The sequence below is a fragment of the Protopterus annectens genome, chromosome 3.part0 (genome assembly GCF_019279795.1).
Source record: "Protopterus annectens isolate FY-2018-M chromosome 3.part0, PAN1.0, whole genome shotgun sequence".
Lineage (NCBI taxonomy): Eukaryota > Metazoa > Chordata > Ceratodontiformes > Protopteridae > Protopterus > Protopterus annectens.
The window spans coordinates 68994652-69012217 of NC_056731.1; the positions used below are offsets into that span (position 1 = coordinate 68994652).

Consider the following 17566-nt stretch of genomic DNA (forward strand, 5'->3'; position numbering starts at 1 on the left):
GCCCCCCAAACATCTCTAATGCCCAAATGAGAACTGCTCTCTCCAAAGCAAAAACACAGCATCCATGGGACCTGATGGTGTCCCGGCTGTGTGCTCCACGAACTCAACGAGGAATTAAACCCACAGCTAGGACAGCTGTTTAATCATAGTCTCACCTCTGGATCACTCCAGGAGTGGCGCACTGCGACAGTGGTCCCACTTCATAAAGGCGGTGCCTCCACCGACCCTGGAAATTACCGCCCATTAGCTTGACAAGCCTTATCTGCAAAGCCATGGAGAGGATCATAATGGATCTCATAAATAAAGACATAGGGAATTTGCAGACTTTGGATCCAACCCAGTTTGGCTTTGTCAAAGGCAGATCATGCCTTTTAAACTTGGTTGACTTTTTGAAACAGTCACCAAAGCCATTGATGAGGAAAGGCAGTCCATACAGCCTACCTCGATCTGGCTAAGCTGATACAATACCCCACTCGGGTATCATTGAAAAACTCATCAGCTTAAATGTTAACCCATACATCACAAAATGGGTTGCAAACTGGCTGAGTGACAGAACCCACAGGGTCAGAGTTGCTGGCGCCATGTCAGACTCTAAGCCTGTCACAAGTGGTGTCCCACAGGGCTCAGTCCTGGGCCCACTCTTGTTTGGCATCTACTTCTCAGTACAAGCAAACACAGGAGGGTTATGGCTGACAAAGTTTGCAGATGACTGCAAACTGGGCCGTGGTCGAACACATCTGACACAGATATCCTTCAGAAGGGTCTCACAGAAACGGATAACTGGTGTCAGAGCCATGGCCTAAAGTTAAATGCCAAAAAATGCATAGTCATACCCTTCGGGAAAAACAAGGTTACCCCTAGCTACCATATAGGTGGCAATCCACTGAGCACAGAAGAAGTTATTAGGGACCTGGGGACCCAGGTTGACAGTAGCCTGTCATTCGACACCCATGTAGCTAAAGTAGTTAGGAAGACCTTCTACATTGCCCACCTTATCATGAAGGGATTCACATCTAGATCAAGGGAGGTCATAGTTTCCCTATACTCATCACTCATCAGACCAATGATTGAGTACAATGCCCCATTCGGAATGTATCTGACCCGACACTTGCAGCAGCTGGAGAGGCCACAAAAGTTCCTCACCAAAAGGATAAAGGGTCTCAAAAATCTGTCCTATGCTGCCCGACTGAAAGAGCTCCAGCTCTATTCAGTCGCTACCGCTGCTCAGAGGTGACCTGTGCCTGACATACAAGGCCATGTCAAACCCAGATTTGATGAATATGCTTCACCTCAATAAATCTAGATCCGTCAGAGCCACAAGGGCGCGAGACTTAAACCTCGACACGGCTATTAATAGGACGTGCTGGAGGGATAGATTCATCACCCAAAGACTCCCTATGCTGTGGAACAAAATCCCGGTATATGTGAGGCAGAGCACCTCGCTGGCCTTGTTCAAGAGAAATCTTGACCAATGGATGGGAGATCGCAGGTATACCCCAGGGATTATCTCAGTGTCACTGCTCGACAGAGGCACAGCAAAATAATGGGTATAGTTCCCCATACTAAAGGGGTGGCGTAAGCCACAAAACTATGGGCTAGGCTTGTAAATGCCCTCGGGCAGATAGCCTAGTATAAACCTATGAACCTAAAATAGGGATACAGATATGGTCTCTTATTTATTACTACTTGTCTGTCTGTCACTATTATAAGCAAACTCAGTCTGAAGTAATTTAGTGAGGAGTGTCGTGGGTAGAGCCTAGCTCGAGAGTTTTGGGAGGCACGAGCTGGAAAAATGGCTGAGTCAGTTCCGAGGCACGGTACCGAGCCCACAGTCAAGGATTAATGAAGATCGACAACACAGATGGAATGTTGTGGAAAGACATAACTTCTTTTTTGGCTGGATCCTCTCAGACCCATTTAAAATCTGGTGTAATCAAAGGACTGACCAGTCTAGTGATATGTCCTGTGTGCAGCTCTGAATGGAAATGGATGGATTTCACTTTTAGATGTCTCTTCCCATCCACATGCATTTTGTGTATGAAGGGTGGGAGAAGGAAACTGCTAATCAGCAGTATGTTGCCAAGTGTTTTACTGCACTGATAAATTGGAAAATATAGATAAAGGATGCAAGTTAACAGTACATTGTTAATTGATTAAAGGCACAAAACTTGATGGAAGATTGATCAAAGTAAAGAAACTAGACAGTCACATCTCCTTTACCTGAACAGATCAGCAGTGTGTAAGGTAAGAGAAATGAGTAACCCAACTAAATATTTCAGGCTTTTTCTCCATCTTAATACAAACATCACCAGTAATATTACTATAGGAGAGCTGGCTTTCATTACTGGAGCATCTTAAGTAGACAAGCATACTGGGTTATTTTTTCCTTACCTACAAGGACAATGGCTGTAAAAGAAATCAATTGCTCAAACATTGTCGACTGAGACGATAATGCTGATGCTTTAGCAGTAGATACTGTAATGCAGCGATTTGCACCAAGGGCCGGTTTCATGTAAAACAATTTTACACAGACCGGCCATCACGTGTGCATAAAAATAAAGCATAATAAAGTGTGTAAAAAAAAAAAACTCACAGTAATGCAGAATCAATGGCGGTGGTGGTGCTGCGGTATACGCTGTCCAGTTCGATTCTCAGCTAGAGCGTCTTCTGCGTAGAGACATGCATGAATGGGCGTACCTTCGTTGAAGGTTGTGCGTCAGGGCTGGTAACTCGGCACATAAAAATCAACTACCAATCATTAGCGGACCGGAGTTCCGCTGTGGCGACCCCTACCCGGGAAAATCCGAAAGACACAACAACAACAACCGTAATGCAGAATCAGTGGGAGCCCTGAGCTTGTTTCCCCTCAATGAGACTCCCATCTAGGGGTGATGGGAGTCAGTGACACCCGAATTGTATTCCTTATGTCCAGTTTACTCCGTATTTTCGTTTTGGTTGCTGTTATTGTAGAAAACCCTGCTTTGCGAAGATAGGTTGTTGGAAATGGAAGCAGGGTTTTCAGTGCTTATTTTGGCAACTTTTTAAGTTTATAAGAGCAATGTTTAAAATCTATCCCTATTATTTGTGACTCTGTCATACTTATCAACATTCCAGATTTTTGCCTCATATTTTTGGTCTTTTCCTCATAAAATTTGTGGTTTTCTGGATTTTTGTGTAAGCAAGTGAAGACTGAAATAGTTGTATAATGACAGGCATTTGAGTATGACATCATATCCTTCAGAAAATGCATGGTAACACAACATCTTACATTCTGTCAACTTTCTAAGTTTATAAGAGCAATATTTAAAATGTTCCCTATTTTGGGGCTTTGTGTCCCTATTATTTTTGGCTTTGTCCAGATTTTGTGTCCAAAGTTTGAGAGCTGTGGACTGTGTCCAGATTTATTGTGGGAGAGGTTAAAAGGTATGGTCTGCCAGGGATCACCCTCACTCTTCTCTCTCTCTCTCCTCTCTCATGCATATACATGCACAGAGTCTGGTCTGCTTTCATGCACGCATTCACTCACACATGCGGACAGAAACACACACACTTTTTTCCCTGTTTCATTTATTTTTATTTTACACTCACTAAACAGAAAAGGCACTGCTTAGCGACTGTAAAATATTGGCTCAATCAGTCTTACTGTTCACTGTCTCATACATGCATACACAGTCTCTTCTGCTTTCAGACACACTAACACATACAGACAGAAACACACTCACACACACACACATAGGTACATTCACTTTTTTGTTTCACTCCCTGCCTAAAAGTTTCTGTGTGACCTGGTATTTGGGAACTGCTGCTATAATGTCTAGTGATATGCTATAATTTAATAAATATATACTTAATTTCTTGTCCTTGGACCAAACAGGTTATGGAAATCCGTAACAAACTATTGGAGCTGACTAACAGAGTAGTCCTCTGTCAGGGAGATACAAATGTAACTGCTTTAATTCATTTTTTTATCTGACCATAATCAGACAGTTGGTGTGCACACAGGCAATAAAATTTCTGCAATCTGTGGGTACATCTTTGCATCAAGTGGGGTTGTAATGGCTTGCATTTCATATGTCTGAAAATGCTGATGTAAAATACGTTACTGTGGTTATTCCTAATTTTATTCACTTATTTGGTCACAGTGAGGTGTACAGAGTCAGTAAAGTGCTTGGAATTGGCTTCAAATGCAATTTGGATCAATGGATGGGGAATCATAAATTCACATCTGGGGTAGTGTCCCTTATGGACAGGAGCAGTCTATACGATACTGAATGCACAGACACAAATCCATGCCATCTTCTTGCCACCCCCAGGAGCTATATATTGGGTAAAATTGGGTTATATTGGCTAAGCTTGTAAGGGCCTTTAAGCCATTAGACTAGTAATCTCCTATGAACATGTAAACCTGTGAACATCTGTGTGGGTGTGTATCCTTGGGGGTGCAATGGACTGGATATGAGAGTAACAAACTGAAATGTTTTACTGTGGCTGTTTATCTATTTATTCATTAATTTATTTGATCATAGGCCTACATCTGACACGGACACCGTAAAATGGATGTAATTTGTGTACATTCTTTGTGTGTATATGTTTGTGCAATATGTGCATTGAGTTTCACTGCGTGCATCTGACAATAACAAGCTGAAATATTTTCCTGTGGCTATTTATGCAGTTATTCATTTTTTTGGTCCCAGTCAGGCATCTAGCATGCATAAGTTCAGTAAAGCGTCTGTAATTAGTGTATATTGTGTGTGCGCACATGGGATTGTAATTAATTGCATTGTACTTATCTGACAGCAACGTCTGTGTCAAATACCGGTGTATAACTGATATATATTTGTATTTTGTTTACTAATAAAATATGCACAGATATATTTATGTTAATAGTTTAGGCAGTGTCCATATGAAAGCATTGTGAAACAGCATTTTATTGTCCCAGTCTTCAAGATTAAGGAATGAGTCTGACTTTTAAGATGGCTGCACACTGCGCAGCATATTGGCTAGACCTCTCCCAGGATGAAAATTTGAGAAATTTGTTTAAACAAATCCAGTAAAATCTACTTATAAATTTGTGTTCTGATGAAGTTTTGTCGAATGAAAGTGCTTAACACTACAGTTCATGTAACAGTTGTGGTTTGTGGTTCTGTGACAATAAAGTTGTGGTTTTTTGACCATTTCGTTTTCTGATTTCCTTGAAGACTGTCCATTGAAAAACTGACCTCTCCCTTGCTGCAGGTGTCAGTGGTATTGGCCACTAACTCTTCGTCCCATCTGTAGGAGTTGGATGCTTAGTACTACTTAGCTATGTTAAGGCATCATCTGTCCTCTGTATGAAGTAAGCACCCAATTCTGTGACAGTTCAGCATCCTGTACTGTACATAGAACCTAATGCTTCAGTCTTTATTTGATGCTATCACTACTAGTGAGGCCTAGGGACAGTTGATTTCCTGGATTACCATCAGATCCAGCATCTCTTGTAATTCCTACTGCTTGGTTTGCTTGACACAGTCAGGTAGCCTCTAATGAGCCTGTTTGGGTACAGTGTCCTTGTGCTGCAGCAGTTGTGTGCACCATGGACTTATAGTGAACATGTCCCCAGACTCTTCTAGTACTGCTGGATTTCCTGAACTTGACTAGAAGTTAGTTACTGTAAAAATACTACCTCATTCACTGAGGTGTCAGACTGAACCTCATTGAGAAGGTGTGCTACAAGACCCTCCGCTGATTATTGCTGAAACCCACTGCATTTACAGAGTACTATGTCTTTATCAAGAAGAGCTTCATCTCGTTAATGTGGTAGAGTTTGTTTCTACCTTCTGACTGAAAACTCTCCCACATAATTAACATTTATGATCTTTTGCACAGTAGTGAAAAGACCCTCCCCTCTGCATGCTGATTGTGTTTAATAGGAATAAGTACCACTGTCTTATTTCCAGCAGTATGTCCTCTGTGTATGTGGCTCATCATAACAGGCCTTTTGCTGCTGTTGTATTTATATGCTTCAGTGTTAATCTAATGAGCTCCCTAAGCCTAGTCCTGAAGTTTAGTGCATGCTGCACAACAGTCTTTTTAGGAATCAAGTTCAGCTTCCCACTCATCACAGTTCAACCTAGGGGCCCAATCACAATGTGACCATAAAGTAGCTCAAATGGTAAAAAGCCTTTGGACTTTTGGAGGTACCTGTCTGTATGCAAAGAGGAGAATGGGCAGGTACCTACCCACTCTTGCTTAAACTGGCCTGTAAATGCCCTCAGCTGCACTTAAGAATATAGTTAAACTTCTTCATGACACTATAGTGAATGGTAGGGTTGGTTTCTAGTTACTTTACCCCACAACTCTTCCACAAACTGGCCAGTAAGTCTGACATTAAATCGTCATTTCTGCCTCGGTATTTCCTGGCAGAGTTCACCCTGTTGAAAATTTCCATTAGACCTTTTACCATTTACTCTTCCTACATAGATGATAGAGCCTCTGTGACGGGGTGCAAAGTAGCATAATCCAACACCACCAGGCTCTACCTCTTATTTGTGTTACTTAGGGAACTGAAGATCTCTACAATGTCTATGGTACCTTTAAAGATGTTTTTTGTAGCAGGTAAAAGTACCAAAGACGTCTTAGCTGTATCTCCTGCCTTGCCCAACTGTTTGCCACTGTTCACACATCCCACATGACCCTCTCATGTGTCTTGTAGTACCTGGCCAGTAGAAGCTTTTCCTAAGTTTTATTTTCTTTCTTTGTCACCCTTCGAGAATCTATTATTTGTATGATAAACCCTTGTGTGTGCACATGCCCCCCCCGGTCAGACAATAGGGAGCATCATTGGCTACCTCCCTCAGGTCTTGTAAGATGGCAATTAAAAGCTATTTCTGACTCAGATCTCTTTGTGGCCCACCCAATTCCCCCCTCTAGAAGAGTTTTAATATCTTTTTACTGTTGTTCAGGATTGCTCCTAGCATATAGTTCTTCTCTTGGAGTAGCCCCTTCCAGATGAAGTCCAGTACATGAACAGCTGTGACTCAGCAGCTGGATTCCTAGATGTTCTTCATTCCACATTGCTGCAGTCCTAACCATTGGGTAGTCCGCTGTCCAGTCGGCCCGAATACCAAAGTATATGGCTGACGTCGGTCAAGGCGCATTAGACTGATGTCAGGACGTCAGGGTACTAATGCGCATGACCGACGTCATATCCTCAGTCTTTTTTGCCGCATGGTCCGATGCAGAAGCAGTTTTGCGAGTGCAGGTTGGCGTTCTGAAATTTTCTGAAGTTGGAGTTTCAGACCGAATCAAAGTTGGCTAAGTACCCCGTTGGGGAACATTTTGGTTTTTCTTGCCTCAGTATTTTACGGATGTCAGAAAAGTGAATAACTGTATTTCTTGTGGGAAGCAGATACCTCATAGGGATTACCATACTTTGTGTATACCTTGTTTAGGGCCTGAGCACGACGTTGTTGGATGCCGCTCTTGTGCTAGATTTAACAAACGCACTATTAAGAGAAGGTTAGACTGTGCCAGGTTAGTGTTTGGGAAGCGTTGTAATTATAAAATGCCGTCGGATGCTCCGGCAAAAGCGCAAGGACAAAGCAGCAAAGTTTAGGGTTGAAGAACCGGGTCCGGACGTTGGTTCTTTAGAAGGCTTAGTGGAGCCAGAAGTTTTGCCAGGAGTTTCTGGGGAGTCTCAGGCAGAGACTTTACTGTTACAGGATGTGCCCTAGGCCAGGCTGAGGGGGCTTCTCAGGTAACTGTTCTTCCCTCTCTTCCTAAGGTAGTTAGAGCCTCTCCTTCTGTTTCCAAGACTTCTTTGAGAGGTAGGCCAAGTTTAGCTTCAGTGGGGGCTTCTCCTAGCACTTCGGGTTCTGTGCCTAAGAAACATATGCTTAAAATGGCAGAGGATTTGATTACTATGATTAGAGGTTCTATGCCCCCTCCTGATAAGAGGCCTAGGGTGGAGCCTGAGTTTGAGAGTTTTGAACAGTGTTCAGAGGCTTCTGAGTCTTCGGCTGAAGACTTGCAGGAGTTCCTCATTATTCTGATTCTGATGTGGATGATTCCACTCCTTCAGCTTCCCTCCTGAGGATTTTTCATTTTCAGAGACTCTGCATTCCATGAGGGAGCATTTTAAATGGGAAGGCCAAGATTTCTCTGATTCCAGGAAGAGGCTTAATTTTTGTTTTACCCCAGCATAGGCCCTTAGCTTATACCTCCTGTGTTGAATGTGGTGGAAGATGTTTTGCAGAGGCTTCCTGAACCCTGATTCTTTGCCTCCTGCCCCTGTTAAACCTGATAGGTACTATACGGTGCCTGAAGCTCATAAGTATCTTTTTAAGAGTCCTAGGGCAGACCCAGAAATTGTTTCTCAGGGGCCTAAGGGTGTTAAGGCCTCGGTTGTTAAAAATCCTGTTCCCTCTGATAAAGAGGCAAGGGCTTTGGATAGATGGGGAAAGAAAGTGTATACTTCTTCCACTTTAGCCATGAGGGCGTTGAATTGTCAGTTTCACATGCTAAAATATCAAAATTACCTCCTTTCACAATTGAAATCTAAGGTGGATGCTCTAGCGGAAGGTATTGAGTGTAAAGAGTTGCTGGATTTAGTTCATGTGTCTGAACAAGTGGGTAAGCATTCTTTGCAATGTGGTTTTGATGCTGTGCAGGCCTCCTCGAGGGTGGCTGCCACTGGTTCTGTTCTTCGCAGGCACGCTTGGTTGAGGGATCAGAATTTGGCTGAGCATGTTAAGACAAGGATTTTGGATGCTCCTTTACAGTCTGATGTGTTGTTTGGTTCGCCTGTGGAAGCAGTTTTAAAGAAAATGGAGGACAAGGCTAAATCTATGCAGACTGTTAAAGATTTTTTGCAGGTGCAGCCTCCAAAGTTTAGCAGAAATTGGCCTACTAAGGGATGGACATATCCTGCTTATGATTCCCAGTCTAGGGGTAGGTCTAGACGTGGTAGGGGCAGAGCTCAAGGTTCTTTTAGGCCTAGAACAGGGAGTTCTCCTGCTCAGACTTCGGTGAGGGCAGGGTCAGTCCTTTCAAACAGACCCAATGACCTGCCTTTTCAGCTGCCAGTTCATTCTCGCGTCTGGCAGCTCCTTTGGGAGGAAGACTGTCTCTTTTCAAAGAAAATTGGGATTTAATTACTCAAGACAGATGGGTTTTGGATATCATTCACCACGGTTACAGGTTTTATTTCCATACCTTGCCCCTTTCAAAGGCATGCCAGACGTTCCTCCTCCACAAAGGAAAGAGGCTCACAAGCAAATTTCTCTGCTCCAAATAGGGGCCATTCAGCCAGTCCCTATACCAGAAAGGGGCCTAGGATTTTATTCTCGCCTGTTCCTAGTACCAAAGAAGGGGAACACGTGGAGACCAATTTTGGATTTATCTATCCTCAACACTTATCTGGACATTCCCAAGTTCAAAATGTTGACGTTACAACAGCTTTTACCTCTGCTGGGCAAAGATCACTGGATGGTAACTTTAGATCTCAAGGAAGCTTACCTTCATGTGCCTATAAGACTAAGTTGCAGAAAGTATCTGCGTTTTCGAGCTGGAAATTCTCATTATCAGTTCTCTGCATTGCCCTTTGGCTTATCTACTGCCCAGAGTATTCACAAAGGTTCTGGCTCCAGTGATAGCTTACTTCAGGCTAAAAGGAATTCAAATCTATCCTTATTTGGACGACTGCCTGATTCTGGCTCAAGAAAAGGAAGACCTTCTACAGCATTTGGAATATGTCATAGCAGTGCTAAGATGCCTAGGGTATTCTGTGAACGAAATAAAGTCCAGTCTAGTACCCTCTCAAGACATGTGCTTTTGGGTGTGAGACTGAATACAGCAGCCCAGATGGCCTTTTAACCCCGGACAAACAAAAGAATCTTTCCAGTTACTTCCATCAACTATCTCATCAGTCCGGGCTGACTGCAAGGACAGTCCTTCAAGCCTTAGGGTTCATGGCATCTTGTATTCTGGTGCTTCCCAATGCCAAACTGCATATGAGGAAGCTGCAATGGTATCTCAAAAATGTGTGGACACAGCACTGCCAGGATTTGGACACTGTCATTCAAATAATACCTTGCATTCAAAAGGAATTTTGTGGTGGGCTCAGCAATGTCACCTAAACAAGGGGCTCTCTGTGGCCCGGCCAGAGGCGAAGTCAGATTTTAACGACAGATGCCTCGGACATTGCTTGGGGAGCTCATCTAAATGGAAAGTGGATACAAGACAAGTGGCCTGCCAGACTTCAGCATCTACATATCAACATGAAGGAGATGTTAGCAGTCCAGTTTGCATTAATGGCTTTCAAGGAGTTACTTCTTCCAGGGCAGGTGTTGATTCTAACAGACAACACAACTGTCATGTGGTACATCAACAAACAAGGGGAACACATTCTTATCCTCTATGCAGGCAAGCAATGATTTTATGGGAAACTGCTCAGCTTGCAACTAACTCTACAGGCAAGGTTTCTGCGGAGCACAGAACTCCTTAGCAGATGTATTAAGCAGACAAATCATGGATCCCCACGAAGGAAACTGGATCTTCATGTATTTCAGAAATTGACAGTGTCATGGGGAACTCCAGACATAGATCTGTTAAACTTCTCCACTAAACCACCAGCTGCCAAAGTTTTGCACAAAGGGGTTTCATCACACAGCTTGGAAAGTGGATGCTCTTTCTTTCAGTTGGAAAAATCTTCATGTGTATGCCTTTCCACCTCTGCCTCTTCTTCCAAAGGTGCTCCTAAAGGTCAGACAAGACAAGCCAAGGATGATTTTAATAGCTCCAGATTGGCCTCGGCAACACTGGTACCCACTACTAAGGAGTCTGGTAAGGAAGCCTCCATGGCCTTTGCCTTTGATTCCACATCTGTTATCTCAGAAGGACGGTCACCTGCTCAATGTCAAGCTTCACTCTCTTCATCTAACAGCCTGGCATATTCTGTTCTGAAACACAGCAGGTCTCAACTTCCTCAACAAGTTTTAAATGTGATTATGGAAGCCAGAAGACCTAGTACAAGGAAGGTGTACGCAGAAAAATGGAAGAGATTTTATTTTGGAGTGCAGCAAAGAATTTGGAGATTTCTGAGCCTAATTTGAGTGTGGCTCTTCAATATCTTACTGAGTTATTGGACAAAGGTTTGTCCTTCTCGTCCATTAAGATTCATGCTGCAGCAATTTCAGCTCACTATGATTGTGACCCACCTTTGTTTTCGCATCCTTTGTTCAAGCAGTTTCTTAGAGGGGCAAAGAATATAAGACCCCCACGAGCTCCTACTCCTGCTTGGGATCTCAATTTTGTGTTGGAAAAACTTACTCTACAACCTTTTGAGCCTGCATGGCAACTGCTGAATTGAAATACTTGACATGGAAGACTGCTTTTTTGTTGGCTATTACTTCTGCAAGAAGGGTTTCTGAGTTGCAGGCCCTTATGGCAGTAGAGCCGTTTTTGATTTTCCATAAGGATAGGGTATCATTACGTACTAATCCTTCCTTTATGCCTAAGGTGGTTTCTAGTGTGGCTTTAAACCAAACTATTCATTTGCCTACCTTCTATGCAGATCCCCAAAATAGGGGGAAAAGATTTTGCACACTTTAGATGTACATAGGCAGTTGCGTTATTATTTAAGCAGGACTAAGGATTTCAGGCAGTCTCAGCAGTTGTTTGTTTCTTTTGCTTTGAGTTCTCAGGGCAAGCCTGTGTCTAAGCAAACTATTTCTAAGTGGATTGGGTTTTGCATTTCATTTTGTTATTCCCATCATGGCAAGGAGATTCCAGCTGGGATTAGGCCTCATTCCACTAGGGCTACTGCCACTTCTACAGCATTTCTAAGGGGTGGCAACTAAGGATATTTTGGAGGCAGCTACTTGGAGTTCAGTGCATACTTTCTCTAAGCATTACCATCTTCCTCTCTACTCTAAATCTAGGGCTGGTTTTGCCACAGCTATTTTGCAAGGCATGTTGACAGCTCCTGCTTCCTTATGATTTGCCAGCCTCCCTTAACTCTGCTTTGGGATTCTACCCAATGGTTAGGACTGCAGCAATGTGGAATGAAGAACATAGTACAGTTTTGTACCTACCATAAATGTAGATGTTCGAGGATCCACATTGCTGCAGTCCATGCAACCCTCCCTCCTTCCCCTCTGTGTTTAGGGTGTTGGTGTGGTTAGGTTATACTCTTGTACATTTGTATATATTGTATATATGTTTGGTGCAGGGTTTTTGGTTTGTTGTTTTGGGCCTTGTGTTTTTAGGGTCTTCTGACATCTGGGGCAAGAAAAGACTGAGGATATGACGTCGGTCATGCGCATTAGTACCCTGACGTCCTGACATCAGTCTAATGCGCCTTGACCGACGTCAGCCATATACTTTGGTATTCGGGCCGACTGGACAGCGGACTACCCAATGGTTAGGACTGCAGCAATGTGGATCCTCGAACATCTACATTTATGGTAGGTACAAAACTGTACTTTCCACATGGATTTCTCTGTGAAGCAGACATTTTACCAGTCTGTGATGCCACATTGTCAGCATGTGCTGGAAGAATAGGTGATGGTTGGGTCTCCCACCTACCCTCCACACATGCTTGTTTCCTTGTACAGAAGGTACTGTATGATCAAACTAAATTTGTATTAAAACATTTGCCAGGATATCATCAAACACTGTCACCTGCTTGTTTCCTTGTGCCCCCACCTTTGCCATCCCAAGTGAAGTCTGGATAGTAGTTCCTGAAAAGGTGCTCCTCCCAGGACCCTCACTGGAGTGGACTGCCTGGGAAGGTATTTCTTCTTTTTAATGTCTGCAGGCTTAGCAGTAACTAAGTATGTGACTGTTTCTCTGTGTTTCATTTCCCCTCCAGTAGGATGTGGTACAGAGCCTTGTGGTAATTTGAAACCGCAGTTGTTTCCAGACAGCTCTCATCTAAGTATGCAATCTCTGCTGCGTTGTGACTTTTGTTCCCCATCTTGTTGCTGTTGCCTCACTTTGTTACACTGGAAACAACCCAAGGACCTTGGCATGTACTTGCACCATCAACTTGCCCTTTGCTTTTGAAAACTTCTGTGATACATGACTGCCCTCTTGGTTCTTTGTGTAGTGCTACACACACCTTTCTTGTGTAGTTGTAACTTGCTGTTAAGATTGAGGTCACTTTTTTAACCTATTTCTTTAGCTGTGTCTGTCATCCAGATTCTTGCACCCTCAGACAAAGTACTGAAAGCTTGCTATCTTATCAGAAGGAGAGGAACAGGTCACAAATCACGCCAGCCGAAGTAAAACAAATATAGCCTTTTACTTGTAAGCGCTTTCATGCATACAAATACATGCACTTCTTCAGACAAATACAAAAATATATTAAAACACTTATTAATTAATTTGATTGTGAACAATATTAATATATTTTTGTATGCATGAAAGCTATATTTGTTACCTGTTCCTCTTTATCAAGTTTATTCAGTGTTTGTTTCTATATCTTATCAGAAGGGCTCCCAACATTTCCCAAGTAGTAATTTGCCTTCCTCACGTGGATATATTAAAGTATTTGGTTCCACAGCAGTATCACTGATACTGTCTGCTTTTGTGCTCTGTTCACTAAACATTTTTATGTAAATTCATATGTTCATTTATAATAATCACGCACAACATATTTTACCTTTAGATAATTATTGCATTTGCCTGTGTTTCCTTCCCTTCCATAACCATCTCATTGAGTATCTGGGGAATAGCACTTTTGGATGAAAACCATTTTTTTGTCTGTGCAGTTCACGTAAAATGAGTAAAGTGTACAGCTTACTTTACATGAGTACTAGGCACATTTGGTTTTGAATTACTAATGTCCATATACTGTGTTTTGGGTGTGTACATTTTTTGTGGATTGCAGAGCTTTTATTTTGTCAGCCGTTTTGGGACTTTGTAGATGGCTTCCTGAAGAAGTGTATTTTTCAGTGTAAAATCTCTCTTAAATGCCCCCCTTTCAGCCTTCTTCTCTCTTTCTTATATGTCCAGTTTATCCCCTCATGTAGGAGATGTTTGTGAACTGAGAAGAACCTTCAAGCAGAATATAGTCTTGCCTTCTTTGATGCTGTCCAGTTCACTCAACAGATGACTTTGCTAGCTGCAATTGTCATTGACCTTGTGTAAAATCCAGGCTTGCCAGTGGTTGGGAGAATGGTTCTGTGAGTTAACTGCATCATTGAGAGCCATTAAGTACCTTAATTCTGGACACAATTACAAATGGAAGCATTTTAGAACATTAGGCTACTTCCCTAGAAAGAACTGTGATTAGAAATCCAAGCTGCAAGCTATTTCCATATAAATGTAGAGACTAGTTCAGATGTTCCTTAAAGCAGCAATTGAGAGTGTCCCTCCTTACGAAGGTCAGGAGTTTTCCACTTACCTTCTCTGCATTCCAAAGGGGTTGGAAGGCCTTTCACCTTTCTTGAGCATTAACAGCTAACTAATCACATTCAGTATGTCAGGTTCAGGATTGTTAAACTCTAAGGAGGTGTGCCTGTTGTAGGATATTTATAGATAGTGCTGCTTGACATGATGGACACTTTCAGATTCAGCCCAGGTTTCTCTACTCTGGTGTTTGTAGGCACCCATAAAATATCTACACGAATATTAAAGACAGTGCAGATTTGTAGTAAGAAATAGTTTGAACAAGCAATGAACTTAAAAAAATACTGTAATGTAAAAATCTGATTAAATGGACAAGTTGTGAATAAAGACAAGGGTGAAAGTATGAAGCAAAATTGTGTGTGCAAGTAAGAACTGATTTATATAGACAGTTTATAAATAATCACTGATTAAGTATGGTGAGTATCATTAGAATCATTTTAGGTATGGAAAAACAAAACCGTTACAATGTTGTATATAAATCTGTAGTCTGGTGGTTCATGCAAGGAAATATTGTGGTAAAGTATGTACCAGCTGTAGGGAGGAATGAGATTTCTGGCTGGATTATCCTGAAGAAAAGCTAAGAACTAAAGTAGAAGTCATATTGCAGGTAGAGGATCAAGAAGAACATTCTGAATAAATAGAATGCAAAGGTTTTGCTGCATTAAAATCTAGAAAAAATGTTATAAGGTCTTGGACATCAACCTCACATGACAGAGATATGGTAATGGAAAGTAAATACAAAATGTTAGAAAATGAGAGTGAGCCCATTTCAGAGAGGCTAATGAAGAATATATTAGGAAATCAAACGTAGAAAGAAAAAGCCAAAGGAAAAAGGTGAGAAAGAAAAAATACTGTTTTTAGATACCAACATGTGAAAAAACATTTCAATCTATGCAAATTGCGTGACTTTAAAAAATGTTAGGCTGTTATTAGCTGGATCACGCCTTTTGTGGCTTAGATATGCTTAATGCATGACATGGGATTCCTGATGGATGAGAGAAGCTGAAACACAGTGTATAGATTGAGACAGCATCATTTTTTGGGGGGAAAGTAAATGTCCAGATGTGGGTATTTTGTATAGGAAATCATAGTGGTGGTGGAAGTTGGTTAAAACCATGGTGATATTTGTTTATAAATATTTTTCTTGAATTAAATTTATTTATTAATTTTATAAATTAATTGGTCTTTGTTTGACCCTCTTCAGCCATGTCCCAGTCCAAACATGCAAGAGTGTAAATACAGTATGGATATACTGACAGTTTACTGTAGGCAGACAGGTAACCTGTTTTATTTGGAAGTGGGGGGAAAAGCATAAAAGCTGGGGGAAACTCACACAGTCATGCAGGAGTGTAGGCAGAAAATGCAGCCTTGTGTACATCTCATATTGCTGCCCCCATGATCTACTTTCATTTTTAAAATGTGCAGATTTCTCTAGATGTTGCCCCCATGTGCTTAACAAGTGTGGGATTAGTTGTCAACTGTTGTCCCTTACAACTTTAACAAAGGTTGTTTTCAGAGGAATATTCCTCCTCTCTCTACCCCTGTAAGCAAGTTATGTACAAAGCTATGTGGCACACTTCAGTTTTTGAAATATTCTGGCCTCTTGAAGTGACAATGTTTGAAGATATTTAGAAAGAAATGTACTCTGAATAAAAAGAGTATGTCTGGCTATACTCTTGCAGCCATGGGGAAAGCATGCAAACATCTACATAGACAGCATCCAGAGATGAGGATTTAAATCAAGACCATGGTGTTGTAAATTAGCCACTGGGTTAACAAGGACTACTAGGATTTGAAAAAAATTAAAGATGATAATCACGCACCCACACATGGTATCCCTAAAGGTAGAGCAGAATTGTAGAGATGGTAAGACCCTGTCTTAAATGGATCTATTGTAAAAAAAAAGTGACTTTTGTACTTCTTCATGTATTGTTACTTAAAAGTGGAAGGTTTGGATATTAGATTATATAGGAAGATGATAGTAGAAAATTATTTAATGACTATAGAAGAGAAAAAGTGTACTTTTTGTAGAGAAACTCTTAAATGCTTTCTTGTTTGTTTCCCAAACGTACAATGAAGGGAGGGGTAGCAAAATCCCCATTAATTTCATTTAGGGACACCTTAATGTAGGCCTCATTGGTTAACAGTAACTCCATGTTCAAAAAATAATCATTATCCATGAAAACAAACCCACCCCCCTTATCTGGTTTAATAATGCGAATGTTGGCAAATTTTAGTTAAAAAAGGCAAGAATTTGAAAGTTCTTTTGGAATGCAACAATTTGAAATGTCATCCCCCACATTGTGGGATGTTTAAATGTGAAGCCTGCCATTGGTACAGATACATTAACGTGGGAAATTCCTTTATAGTGAAGGGTAAAAAATATTACATTAATGGAAAATTTATTTGTAATACAAGGGGGGGGGGGTGGTTTACCTTGGCTCATGTTTAAAATGTTCTGCTCTTTACGTGGGCAAACCTGATAGACCCTTCAAGAATAGAATATACGAGCATTGTTATGCCATTGACAAAGGAAATTTAAATAATGCATTGGCTAGGCATATTTTGTTGTTTCCTGAGCATTAATTCACTTTTTTGGTTATTGAAAAAAGCCCTGAAAATGTTAGGGGAGGTCCAATAGGATTGAAACTTGAAGAAAAAGAACTTATATGGCAGTTGAAATTAAATGCCTTGGTTCCGCCAGGATTAAATGATGTAATTTCTATTAGGAGTGTTTTAAAATTAAAAGCTCTACTTAGATAGATTTAAAGAAAATATTTATGTATATATTTTATTGTTGGAAAATAATGTTTAAACATTTTTTTGTATATTAGGTAATGTCTATTTTGAATATGACATTTTTTGGGTTATAAGATTTTTTAAGGGAAAATGACTTGGAACTTTAAATTGAGGTTGGATGGTTTGTGAAGGAAATGATGTCATGATTTTTATTGTATTTAAGGACATTGATTCCCTTTGTGAAATTGTCTGAAGAAGTTTACTTATTTTAGTAAACAAAAGCGCTTACTACATTATTTTTGCCTCCAGTGTGGTGTTTTTCCATTTGTTGGATTATTGTGTGTTGTTTTCTTACCTAGTTCTTTTGTGCTTTAGTTTAAAGTCAAGAACTTGTATTTCAAAAGTTTTCACCAAATGGAAAATGAGTCAGTACTCA

General features: G+C 41.2%; 1 protein-coding gene across 1 annotated transcript in view; it reads left to right on the forward strand.

Moving 5' to 3' along the window:
- Positions 1-17566, forward strand: part of ANKS6 (ankyrin repeat and sterile alpha motif domain containing 6) — a 1232679-nt gene that overhangs the window by 1050928 nt on the left and 164185 nt on the right. The gene's annotated exons all lie outside the window — the stretch shown is intronic.